We start from the raw sequence: 12,806 nt of genomic DNA on the forward strand, positions 1-12,806 counted from the left end.
AATACCTCTGGTCATATGTGATATTAGATGAAATTTAATACATTTCCTCAGTTCTACCAGCACATGTATCAAATATGTACTGGACAGTACAATAGTGAACACTCCTAATCACTAGAAACATTTAAAATTTAACCAATATCCCATTTCCTCATTGAAAATTTCCCCAGTAATCTAGTTCATAACAATCTTTTCCCTCTCTCACTCCTAATGTCAGGAACATCAGAAATTTAATTGGCAAAATAATGCTTTGCCACATAACAATTAAACTGAAATATTTGGTACCATAGGAGAACTTCCAGGTGTTTGTGGCTGACAAAGAAGGACATAAAAATTTCTGTTGGGTAATTCAGAGAAATTTCAAAAAGCTTGAAGGGTTTGATGTGAGCTTTGAAAAGTTAGTAGAAATTTGATAAGGTGAGGGGAATGCAGAATATTTCCTGAGGTTGAATAATGAGCTTCCTTGATTAGAGAAAATCCTTTGCTATTAATGATCTTTCTTCAATGGTTCCATTTTTATAGATGCTATCACCACAAATATAGGTTTAAGGAAGGGAAGGAGAACTTCTTCTGTCTTCTTTGTTTCCTAGAATACAAAATGAAATAAACGGTAAAAAAAAAGGTTATTAAATTATTCCTGAGGCAAAGTGATTTCCTCAGTGCCATAATTTTACAATATTGCTATTTTTGCAAACTAACATCTTTTTCCATTAAGTCCAGCATGCAAAAAAGATGTTTCCAAATTCAAACGCTGTTAGCACATTTTCTAACTACTTTCATTAAGAAAATAGATAATATTCCTGCAAAAAATTCCAAGCTTAAGAACAGAGAAAATGCTTCAGAAATTTTACATAGGATCTTGGTTTAAAATGATGAAACCTTGGAAAGTAACAAAAAGATTGTAAAGGAAAAAACTGAGACAAAGAGAGAGGAGCAGTTTCTATTTACCAGGCTTCATGAAATGATTAGTAGTGAACTCCCATACCCTTCCTAAAGGTTGAGAAGAAAATATAAATATGCTTTCAGCAGATTTAAAGTTTTCTGAAATAGGCAATAATGGAATTTTAAAAGTGGTAAATCACCTGCTCAGGGAACAAAGGATGGGAATATGATCAGATGGTAGAATTATTTTCATTTGTAGATGAGGAATCTCAAGCTTAGAGGAGTTACAACTTACTTCAAACCATAGAGTCAATTAGTTTGGAAACAAAAATCAAGTCTTCTAACACAAATTCAATGCAGTTTTCACAGAATCAAACTATTATGGATATTTTTTCATGATCTAAATAACCCATATTTTACTCAGACACACAGTGTATTCTACATGCATAAACACTTGACACAGACGTAATTTGACTTACCAATGATTTCACAGCTACTAGTAGCAGAACCAAAATTTAAATTCCCAGGTTAATATTACAACTGGAAGGTGCAGTGCTGATGATAATGGGAATGAACCAAAGTTTTAGTATCAGAAAATATTTAGCAAAGTCACAGGGTCATTTATTCATTAAGAAGCCATGATAAATGATAACCAAGAAAAGCCAGGATTGGAGACAAAAATTGGGAACCATTTAAAAGTTGGAGTCATGAGAAAGTGAGACTTAATATAGAATAACATGTGTGTAAAGATATTGTTTGTTTAAAGTTAATAAAATGTCCATACATGGGTAAAGGAGCAAATATCTAGTATTTGCCATTATTGTATCACCACTCTTACTATTTTTATATATTATCTGCATTTTAATAAGTTCAACATCCATGCACTGCAACAGAAGACAAGATAGAAATGAGTGGCAAAAAGGTGTTCACTTTCATAAGCTACAGAGTGAACCAAAAGGATAAGATTAAGGAAAAGACATAGATTCAGTGCTGTGACACTAAAAAAAAGAGAGAAAGTGAACTCAAATAATAGAGAGAACCAAGAATGCAGTAGGTAATGAATGGTGAGAATATGGAGACAACAAGATTATAAATAATACATTCAATACTGCATGAAGAAAGATTTTTACAAAGTTAGTTACAATTGTTAGAAGCTGTTTACTAACATTTGCCACAAATAAAAGGCCCGTCAAGCAACTGTGATAATCTTGTCAAAGACAGATATTATGAATTTGGAGAGACATGCAAGGAGTGTTTTTGTGAAGCCATTCAGAAATTATTAAGAACTCAATACTTAGAATTTTAATGTGTGCTTGTATGTGTGTGTCTTTACCAATGAGAAGAATTGGGTATCCCAAAACAGAGACCCTTCGTGGCTACAGAGCACATTGAAAATGTTTAACCAAATTACATGCTGGATGATACAGCAAGGGAAGCCCAAGATAAAATAAGTGAAAATTTTATAAAATAGCTGTAGTATTTAAATTAAGAGAGTAAGAATAAGCAGCATCAGAGAACTTAAAACCAAGAACAGTAATTGTAAGGTTAGGGTGATAATTCTTTCTACCACACATTGATTCACAAATCTGGGTCCAGTAAAAATTCAACCACACTTTCTTTCATATGCTTTTCTCCAGAAAATTCTCCCAACTCTCTTTGCCTATAAAATTTCTGATCCTTCTGCCCTTATTATTGCATCCTTCCTCTCTGGAGGCATGGGAGCCTGAGGATGCAGTTGTTCCTGTGGGAAAGAGTGGTCCACCACATCTAATGACCCCTCTCCACCCCCATCACCACATACCCATGCTGTCAAAAGTCCTCAGGTGGTGGCATGGTAAAGGAGTCAGAAAAGTTACGCAGAGTAGATTTTCTCCTGTGCTGAAATATTAACAAATTCACATCACCCACCCTCTCTTGGACAAAAATCTTTTTAAAACACTCCTATTTTGAGAAAGGTGACTAATTAGCTACTGTGAAAGTTGGTGACAGAGTAAAGCTTTAGAGTTCTGAGATTCTGGGATTCTCAGAGTGAGGTCATCAGACCAAGGGAATTGTCTCCTAGGAAAGTAAAGGGTGAGAAAAAAGTTGTATAATTTACTTATGTAAAATAAAGATTTGCCATTTCACTTGTTTGCATAATTTATATTTTTATTTTATTATATAGTCTCAGGGAATACTTACTGAAGGAGAGAATGTTTTTTCTACTATTTCAATGGAAGAAGTTGGAAACATTAAAAAAATTTGTCTTAGATCTTAAAAATATTGACATACCTTCTCATCTGTGTCCATTTCTGTGTTCTAAGGTCCAAGCAAGAGCTAAGAGCAGCAAGCATGAATAATCATAAAACACTTAGAATAATAGAGAAAATGTGAATTCCTGGACTAGAAACAGATTAGAAAAAGAAAGACAGAGATGAAAACAGAGAAAAAAATCAAAGACATATAGAGACACAGAATGTGGGCACACACTGTTACTTCCTCGTGAAATTAGTCTTACCAGAGAAGAAAGTCCAATTCAGCCCTTCAAGCCTTTTGATGTCATACTTTACATACTAGCAAGGATTCATTCCATTATAGAGAAAGAAGAATTGTTAAAAGGAATAATTTTAAGAAATGATTGATGTGTAAAAATTCCAAGGATATCAACCAAAAGACTTAATAGAGTACAGCAGGTTTGAGAGATGTAAGATAATTCACAAAAAAACTAATAATACTAGTACACAAAATTTTAAAAGTTCAAAAGGAGTATTTAATTCAAAATAAGGCCTCAAAAATAACTTTCTTGAGTTTTAAATAAACTGATGAAAAAATGTTTGGTTTCCCTCTAGATTGACATCATGTTCCAGATTTCAGAATGACATAGAAATTACAGTTTGGAGTACACTCAGGGTCTGATCCACTTGCACCTAGGAAAGGTGAACAAATAGACTCAAAGACACAAATTCTAGAAATAAGGTTAATAATTACAAATTATGGTTCCAAAGAACTCTGCATTTAACCATCATTCTGATTAAGATTGTCTATGAATTACAACTGCAAGTACTTTCCAAAGTCTTAAGTGTTACTGCAAAGCATTGTTATATCAAATAATCCCACAATTCATAATTTGACAAATGGAGCAAGGACATAAGATACCATGGAATTTATCAATGACTATTTTAACATTATATTTAAGAAATTCACAAACTTAAAATATGAAAAAATACATTATATAGTAGTATTTTTCTGTACACAGACCTTGACAATTCTCAGAAAAAGGTTAAAACTCACGCATTTATCCTTCTCATAACAAAAATAAAAGCAGAGTTCAATTGTTTCAGTATGGATAATACTAGACAAAGGAGAAAGCAATACTATTGTCTAAAATGCAGTGACTGACAAGGAAATGTGGAAAACTTTTCAGTAAACAGCAAAAATTACACAAATTAGTGGATCAATAAGTGTTGGGAAATGAAGTTATTAGAAGCCCCCATAAGAATGGTAGTGGATATTGTTGCCTTTATTTAAGGTGTGCAAGCAAGTGGTACAGAATCAAGATAAAGAAACTATAATAAGCTATGATCACCTCTGCTGGTATAAACCATGAAGTAGTCCCAACATACACTGTACAGAGTTGATCAGTGTGACAAATAACATGAAACAAAAGGGAGAGTATGTCACTTTTCAGAAAAGTCACAAAATGAATATAGCTTCTGTCTTGGACTTTCTTCCTCTCTCTTTCTCACTTGTTCTCTCTAGCTCCCTCCCTCTCCTTCTTTCCTCTATCTCTCTCTCCCTCGCCCTCTCTCTCACTAATTACTCTTTAGCAGGGCTGTCAAATAAATACCCCCAATGTGCTGAATCTAGCAATCTACTCTAGGGAAACAATTTATCGTGTTATGAACACACAATGAAGAGACCCATGTGGCAAGGAACTTAGGCTTCCAACCAACAGTTAGTGAAGAGCTGAAACCTTCTAATAATCTCAGTTCAACATGGTACCTGAGTCCCCAGCCTTAGATTAGCCTTGAAGTGACTGCAGTATCTGTCAACAGTTTGGTTACATTCCCCTAAGAGGTCTTTCCTTAAACCATTCTACTAAACAGCTCTCAGATTCTTGACCCTCAGAAAATATGAGATGATAAATGTATGCTGTTTTAAGGTTATTGCTCATAAATAAGTTGTACTTTGAGGCCCCCAAAGATAGCCAATGATTTAATAAGGTCATAAAGAGAAAGAGACATTGAATAAGTTGGTAACCCACTTGCTACAATACTTTGTAAGACTGTGAAATGTGCAGGGGTGTATTTTTATAATGTACATAGGGAAATTTGGGTTGACTTTAGTAAGTGGATCAGAGGTCAAAAATACACTTCCATGAGACAAATGATACCACATGCAAAAATGAACTACTAATTATAATAAATTTTTGGAACTTCTTGTTTAAGCTCCAACTTCTAAAGACATTGCAAGTTTTCACTCTCAACTTTACAAGAAAAGTGTTGAACATACTGACAATCACGGACTCAGTTTCTCTTACACAATAGATGATGTCTGTCTTTCAGTAAAAGTGTTAGGGTTCTCCAGAAAAACAGAACCTATAGGAGATATCTGTGAATATGAGTTTTTAAAAGTGCCTCACACAACCATGGGGACATAAGAGTCCAAAATCTGTAAGGCAAGCCACAAGCTGGCAGCTCCAATGAATGTCCTCAATGCACTTCCCAGGAGAAGCTGGCTGACTGAAGTGGAAGGAAAGATTATCTCTTCTGAATTCTCCTTAAAAACTTCAGGTGATTAAGTTAAACACTACTCATTGCAGAAGACACTACCCTTAGCCAACTGCAAATGTAATCAGCTATAGATGCAACCAATGTGCTCATTATTTAAGACCATGAAATGTCCTCACAGCAATAGATAGGTCAGTCTTTGCTTGGCCAGATAACTGGGCACCAACACCTGGCCAAGTTGACAAATGAATCTAACCTCAGAGTACACCCCTTGCCATCTTGGCAGCAGTGCATATCACATTAAGCCATACTTAATATCTAAATAAAAACAAAAACAAACACTTTTTTTCTTGCCTAACAATACTCACTCAATTGTCTTGCAACCAGAAATGCACTAAATTTCTCCAGAATAGAGTGCATGTCCTTGGGTAATATTCACTATTAAACTTGACATACTATAACTTAAATCCTATAACATGAATAATACGATTTATGTCATATGATAAAGGGGATAAAATAGAAAGGAAAATAAAGATATTTGCTTTATGTACAAATGCATAGATACACATTACAAAACAAGTATGTGATGTATATCTATGTATTTGTAATTTAAAAAATCCATACCATTACTGTCCTTATTTCTGTAACTGTTCACATGGCCATAGTTCATATTTATTACTACCTGTTTCCAATACCCATTCCATGTGTACTTTACCTTCAGTAAGCACTTCAGCTGGCCGTGGTTCATTGCCTAGTGGGGGACAAAAACTTTCATTCCCGAAGTTTCTGAAGCATTGATAGTTGTGCCTAGATTGTGATGTTGAAATTTTCTCTTGACTTTAATCACAGGGCATGGTAGTATTAAGAGATGCCCTAGGGGATCTCCTGCATTCTTGGAAAATCTTCTTTACCTCCATTGTGTAGTTGCAGTCCTATTTCCTCTGAATAGTCAGGGTCAATCCCCCCAGCCAGTAAAGTAGTAATTCCCTTCTTGGCTTGTTGATCCAAAGGCATGACTAGCCCAAAGTGACAAGGTGGCAGTTTTAGCTCCAAGTTCAATGAAATCACTGTGTTTCCTGATGGAAGCACTCTTCCTTTTGGAATTAAAACCTGTAGACAAGCAGAGATCAAGATTGCAGGGGCAATCCTATTGGATCTTAGTGGATTTTCTTAGTGGATCACTACAGGTAATAGTGAGGGGTGTCACTCCCATTTCCACACCTTGAATCCTGGACCCATGAATTCTAGCTGTGGAAAAAACAGAATCATATAGTGGACACTTTCTCAGAACATACATGGCCTCCTGGAGAACAATGCTCCAACCCTGCAAAATATTGCCATCTAGTTATACTGTAATTACGTCTTCAAAATGTCATTCCCCTGTTCTATCAATCCAGATGCTCAGGATGATGAGGAACACGATAAGAGAATTTCATGACCATGTGCCCATTCCTGTTCTTCATTTGCTATGAAGCAGTTCCCGTGGTTAGAAGCAACTCTGTTCCATTATAGTGGATAAGATATTCTGTAAATCCATGGATGGTAGTTTTGGCAGAAGCATTGTGTGCAGGAAAGGCAAACCCATATCAGGAGTATGTGTCTATCCCAGTTAGAACAAATCACTGCCACTTCCATGATGGAAATGGTACAATGTATTCAACTTGCCACCAGGTAGCAGGCTGATCACCTCAGGAAAGAGTGCCATATTGGTTGGTGGCTGAGTGTGGGTCCCTGCTGCTGGAAGATTAGGCACACAGTGGTGTATATAGCCGGGTTGGTCATGGTGAGTGGAAGTCCATGATGCTGAGAAAATGTAAAACCTCCATTTCTATCATCATTACCACATTGTTCATAAGCCCATTGGGCAGCAGCAGGAGCTGCTGGGGGAAGAAGCTACCTGGAATCCACAAAATGGGTCATCATATACACTTGATTATTAAAATACTCTTCTGCCGAAGTCACCCCATTGTATGCATTCACATGGGACACAACTATCTTAATGTTTTTTGCCCAATTAGAGAGGTCTGTTCACATACCTCTTCCTCAGACCTTCTGTCACCAATCTTCCAATCATGCTCTTTCCGAGTCCCAGACCATCCAGCCAAACCATTAGCAATAGCCAATGAGTCAGTATATAAAAGTCCCACCTTCCAGTACTCCTTCCAAGCAAAATGACGCACCAGGTGCACTGCTCGCAATGTTCTACCAATTGATAGGATTCTCCTCACCATTGTCCTTTGGAAACATACTATAAAAGGCCACGGTACTGCAGCTGTTCACTTTGGGGTAGTACCTGCATATCATGCAGAACCATCTGTAAACCAGGCCATGATTTTTCTCTTTCCGGTCAACTGACTGTAAGGAACTCCCCAAAAGGCCATAGATCTGGGCTGGGAAAGAGAAAGCAATATGGAAGTAGCTGGGACCATGGGCATTTGGGCTACTTCCTCATGTAACTTACTTGAACCTTCATAACTTGCTCTGGCCCTATCTCAAATATGCCATTTCCATTTTATGATGAAGTGCTGCTGTTCACTCCAAATTTATGGGTTGGTGGATCAGATAACACTCAACTCATGATAGGCAGCACAGACCTCAAAGTAACCTGTTGTTGCATGGTTAAGGATTTGGGCTCTACTAAGGCCCAGTAGCAGACAAAAAGCTGTTTCTCAAAAGGAGGGTAGTTACAAAAGATAGCAAGATCTTACTCCAAAATCCTAAGGGCCTATGATGTAGTTCTCCTACAGGAGCCTGCCAAGTCTCCAGACAACATCTGTATTAGCCACAGACACTTCCAGCACCATTGGATCTGTTGTATCATAAGGACCAAGTGACAGAGAAGCATCTACAGCAGCCTGGACCTGTCACAGTCTCCTCTTATTCAGGTCCCCACTCAAAACTTGTTGCTTTTATGGTCACCTCATAAGTGGACCACAGTAGTACACTCTAATGGGGAATATATTGTTTACAAAATCTAAAGAGACCCACTAGGCATTGTACCCTTTTCTTCATCATTGGAAGGCCCAGATACAACAACATATCCTTCACCTTAGAAGAGATAGCTTGACATGTCCCCCACACTGGACACCTTGAAAATTCACTGAAGAGGAAGTCAACTGTATTTTTGTTAGTATTTTTGTTAGATTTATCTCCCATTCTCTAACATTCAAATGCTTAACCATAAGTCTGGAGTAGTTGCTTCTTCTTGCTCACTAGGTCCAGTCAATGTGATATCATTATATAATAGGCAAGTGTAATGTCTTGTGGGAGACAGAGAAATAATCAAGGTCACTGCATATAAGATTATAACATAGGGCTGGAGAGTTAATATACCTCTGAGGTAGGACAGTGAAAATGCATTGCTGGCCTTGCCAGCTAAAAGCAGTGTGTTTCTGGTTGCCCTTAATAACAGCTATTGAGAGAAAAGCATTTGCCAGATCAGTAGCATATCAGGCCTCAGGAGATATGTTGATTTTCTTAAGCAATGATAACACAGTAAGAACAACAATTGCAATTGGAGTCACCATCTGACTGAGTTTACAATAATCCACTGCCATCCATCAAGACTCATTTATTTTCTGCACAGACCAAATAGAAGAGTTAAATGGGGATGTGGTGGGAACCACCATGCTGCAAGCTTCGAGTCCTTAAGAGTGACACTAATTTATGCAATCCCTACGTGAATCCAGGATTGTTTCTGATTTACTATTCTGCTAGATAGGGGCAGGTCAAGTATCTTTTACTCGGCCTTTTCTACCATAATAGCCCTCACTTCAAAAGTCAGAGAGTCAATGTGAGGATTAACCAGTTGCTCAACCTGTCCATTTCAATTTTGCAATTTTGATCTGGGGAAATAACCCCAGAATGGGTGTGAGAGCACAATGTCAAATTGACCTGACCTAAAACTCCATCAATCACCTGACCTCCGAAAGCCTCTGCTTTGGTGGACCATAGTGATGTTTTGTGTCCCATGGAATTAATATCACTTCTGAACCATTGTCTAACAATCTCTGAAATAGCTGATCATTTCTTTTTCTCCAATGAACCATTACTGATATGTTTTTTTCAACCAGGAGGGAGGAGAAGAGGCCAAAACTGAATTTAAGTAGCATTTTTGGGAGGCTATGCACAAAAGAGCTGAAGCCTAAGATGGCAGGAGAAGGGGAACAGTTTATATAGGATGGTTGGTGGGAAGTACAGAAAAGGAGGCAGAGAATTTTCTTTGTCTAATTCATAGGAGGAAGTTAACAGGTTTCCATTGGCTGGTTTTGGAAGCAGGGAACTAAACTGGGAGTTGAAAGCTTTTCATTGGTGAGGTTTAAAATTTAAATGCCACTATAGTAATGCAGGGTTGCAATTTCCAGAGACAGATATTGAATAAGGAGAGTTTATCCCAAGTTTATGCTGCCAGAGGGGAAGAAGACATGGGCTTGGGTGAGCTCTGTAAGTTTCCTGGAAATCATCGGTGGGTGAAGCCTCTTGGAATCTTTGCTAGAGGTTGGCCACATCATAGGGGAAAGGGTTTTGCCTAACATTCCAGCCTTTTCCTTTTAATTATCTGGGGATTCTGAAATGTGGAGTTATGGCTTCCCCATCTGCTTCCAGCTGGTAGGGGGTACAGAAATGTCCCTATGTCTCATCACAGGGCAGTGACTGGTACTGATGTTTATTGTTGGGGGAGTAGCATGTCACCAATATCCTTATTTGTCATTGCTCTGACAGTTCTGCAAAAAAAACTGGTTAAGATTTTAAGAGACAAGGCCCCAAAATGAGGAGTGATATCTAGATGATGACTCTTTAAAACTGCTTCAAAGCTGAAAAGGGGTGTTGTCATTAAGGGCCAAAGGTATGATATGCTGAAACTGATTGTTATTCTTGGAAGTTCCAGCATCTCTGGGTTTCAGAAAGTGTCTGGCATTGGAAAAATCTGGAGGCTTTGAGTCTCTGAAAAAGAAACCTAATAAGTAAAATTTTGTAGATCACAGAATCTCTTTCAGGGTTCCCAAGAACACAGTTTAGGGTTTGACACATCAGAGCAGTTTGCAATATCTGGCTGAAACTTGCATAAGAGTAACCTCCAGAATGACCTCTCAATCTTCAACAAGTAGTTACAGTTAACCACTGAAACTCTATTTCTTTACTCTCTTTTGGTCAGGTAATCCATGCTGTCAGGGCCAGGTTCATCCTTGGAACTTATGTTTCATGATGTCATGGCCAGTTATTTTCTGCAATGCCAGGGCCAGGCTTACACCCCTGGAAATAATGTCCCATGTTGGGGGGAAGTTCAGAGTTTGGCTCAGAGTGAGAGCACATTTGAGCAACAGCAAAGATTTTGGGGAGATAACTCAGACACTAATCATAAGAAGATTCAGTTTGCTATTACAGAAATAAATTTCATAGGGGCAACACTCATAATTGAGGTGTTGGCTTATTAAATTAGGAGACTCTTTTGCTTAAGAAAATGTCAGGAATTTCCCAAGTTGGGAAGTTTAGTAGTTCTATTTTTCCCAATCCCTCAAGGGGCTTTTTTTCTTTATTTTTTTGTTGTATAATATAAAATATATACAAAGCAAAAAAAGGAAAAAGCAATAGTTCTCAAAACAATCATCAACAAGTAGTTACAGGACAGATCTGAGACTTTGTCGTGGGCTGCCACATGATCCTCTCATATTTTTCATTCTAGCTGCTCCAGGATATAGGAGGCTAGAAGAAATACATAATTTTTTTTATCACCAAATCGACTTTTTTCTTTTTTGTGAAAAATAACATATATACAAAAAAGCAATAAATTTCAAAGCACAGTACCACAATTAGTTATAGAATATATTTCAGAGTTTGACAGGGGTAACAATTCCACAATTTTAACTTTTTACTTCTAGCTGATCTAAGATACTGGAGACTAAATGAGATATCAATTTAAACATTCAGCAATCATATTCATTTGTTAAATCCTATCTTCTCTGTATAACTCCACCATCAACCTTGATCTTTCTATCTCTCTTTAGGGGTATTTGGGCTATGGCCATTTTAACTTTTTCATTTTGGAAGGGTCTGCCACTAATATGGGGTAGTGAGATGGAACTATCTGATATTTTGGAGAGGCTGGGCCCTCTAGGTTTCAGGACTTATCTGGTCCAGGTGTTGTAGATTTCTGGAAAGTTACTCTAGTGCATGGAACACTTATGGAATCTTATATATTGCCATAGGTGTTCTTTAGGATTGGTTGGAATGATGCTGGTTGGGATTTGGCAAGTTATGATAGGTAGGAATATCTAATTGAAGCTCCAGAGTAGCCTCTCAATTCTATTTGCATCCATTCAACTCAATTTGAAATCTCTCTGCCACTGATACTTTATTAAACTTCTTTTCCCCAGTTTGGACAGGATGGAATTGTTGATCCCACAATGCCAGAACTGAACCCATCCCTGGGAGTCATCTCCCATGCCACAAGGGAGACTTTCCCCCCTGGATGTCATGTCCCACATAGAGAGGGGAGCAATGATTTCACTTGCAGAATTGGGCTTATAGAGAGCAAGGCCACATATGAGCAACAAAATAAGTCCTCCAGAAATAACTTAGGCACACCTACAATTAGGATAAGCTTCTTCACTACCTACATAAGCTTCACAAGTGTAAGCCTCAAGATCAAGGGCTCCTCAAGGGACTTTGCAAATATTTTTCACTTTCTGCCCAAAATATTCTGAACAGAACATTAATTTGTACAGCATATTAAGATTGTATTCCTTATTTTAAGTTCTATGTTAAATAAAACTGAATAAGGTTGTTTAAATTAACTAATTAAACAGATTAATTGTGATAGTGTGCTACAGAAAACTTAAATTTTGGATAGAATAAAATTTTTTCTTTTTATCATACAAGAAATTAAAACTTTAAAATATAGGCAATATTATTGTTTACCTTGTTTATTGAATTACCTTAGTTTTAACTAGCTCAGTTTCATCACATCTTTAATCAGAGTTTGATCTTTTTTTCAGGTATTTTGCTTGTGTTTTTTATTGTTTAAACAGTTGCTATATGTACCTATCCTGACTTTTGGAGCTGGAGATATAAATCTGAGTTTTCAGTATCACACAGAAACTTAAAGTTCCAGGGAACTACTAAACTATACAAAGAGTAAAGCATTTTAAAATGTAAAAATAACAGTTTAAGCTTACAATCTGAGCTTTAATCTTTATAAGCATTTTGAAGTGAAGACAC

Source organism: Tamandua tetradactyla, chromosome 14 (assembly GCF_023851605.1).
Source record: "Tamandua tetradactyla isolate mTamTet1 chromosome 14, mTamTet1.pri, whole genome shotgun sequence".
Taxonomy (NCBI): domain Eukaryota; kingdom Metazoa; phylum Chordata; class Mammalia; order Pilosa; family Myrmecophagidae; genus Tamandua; species Tamandua tetradactyla.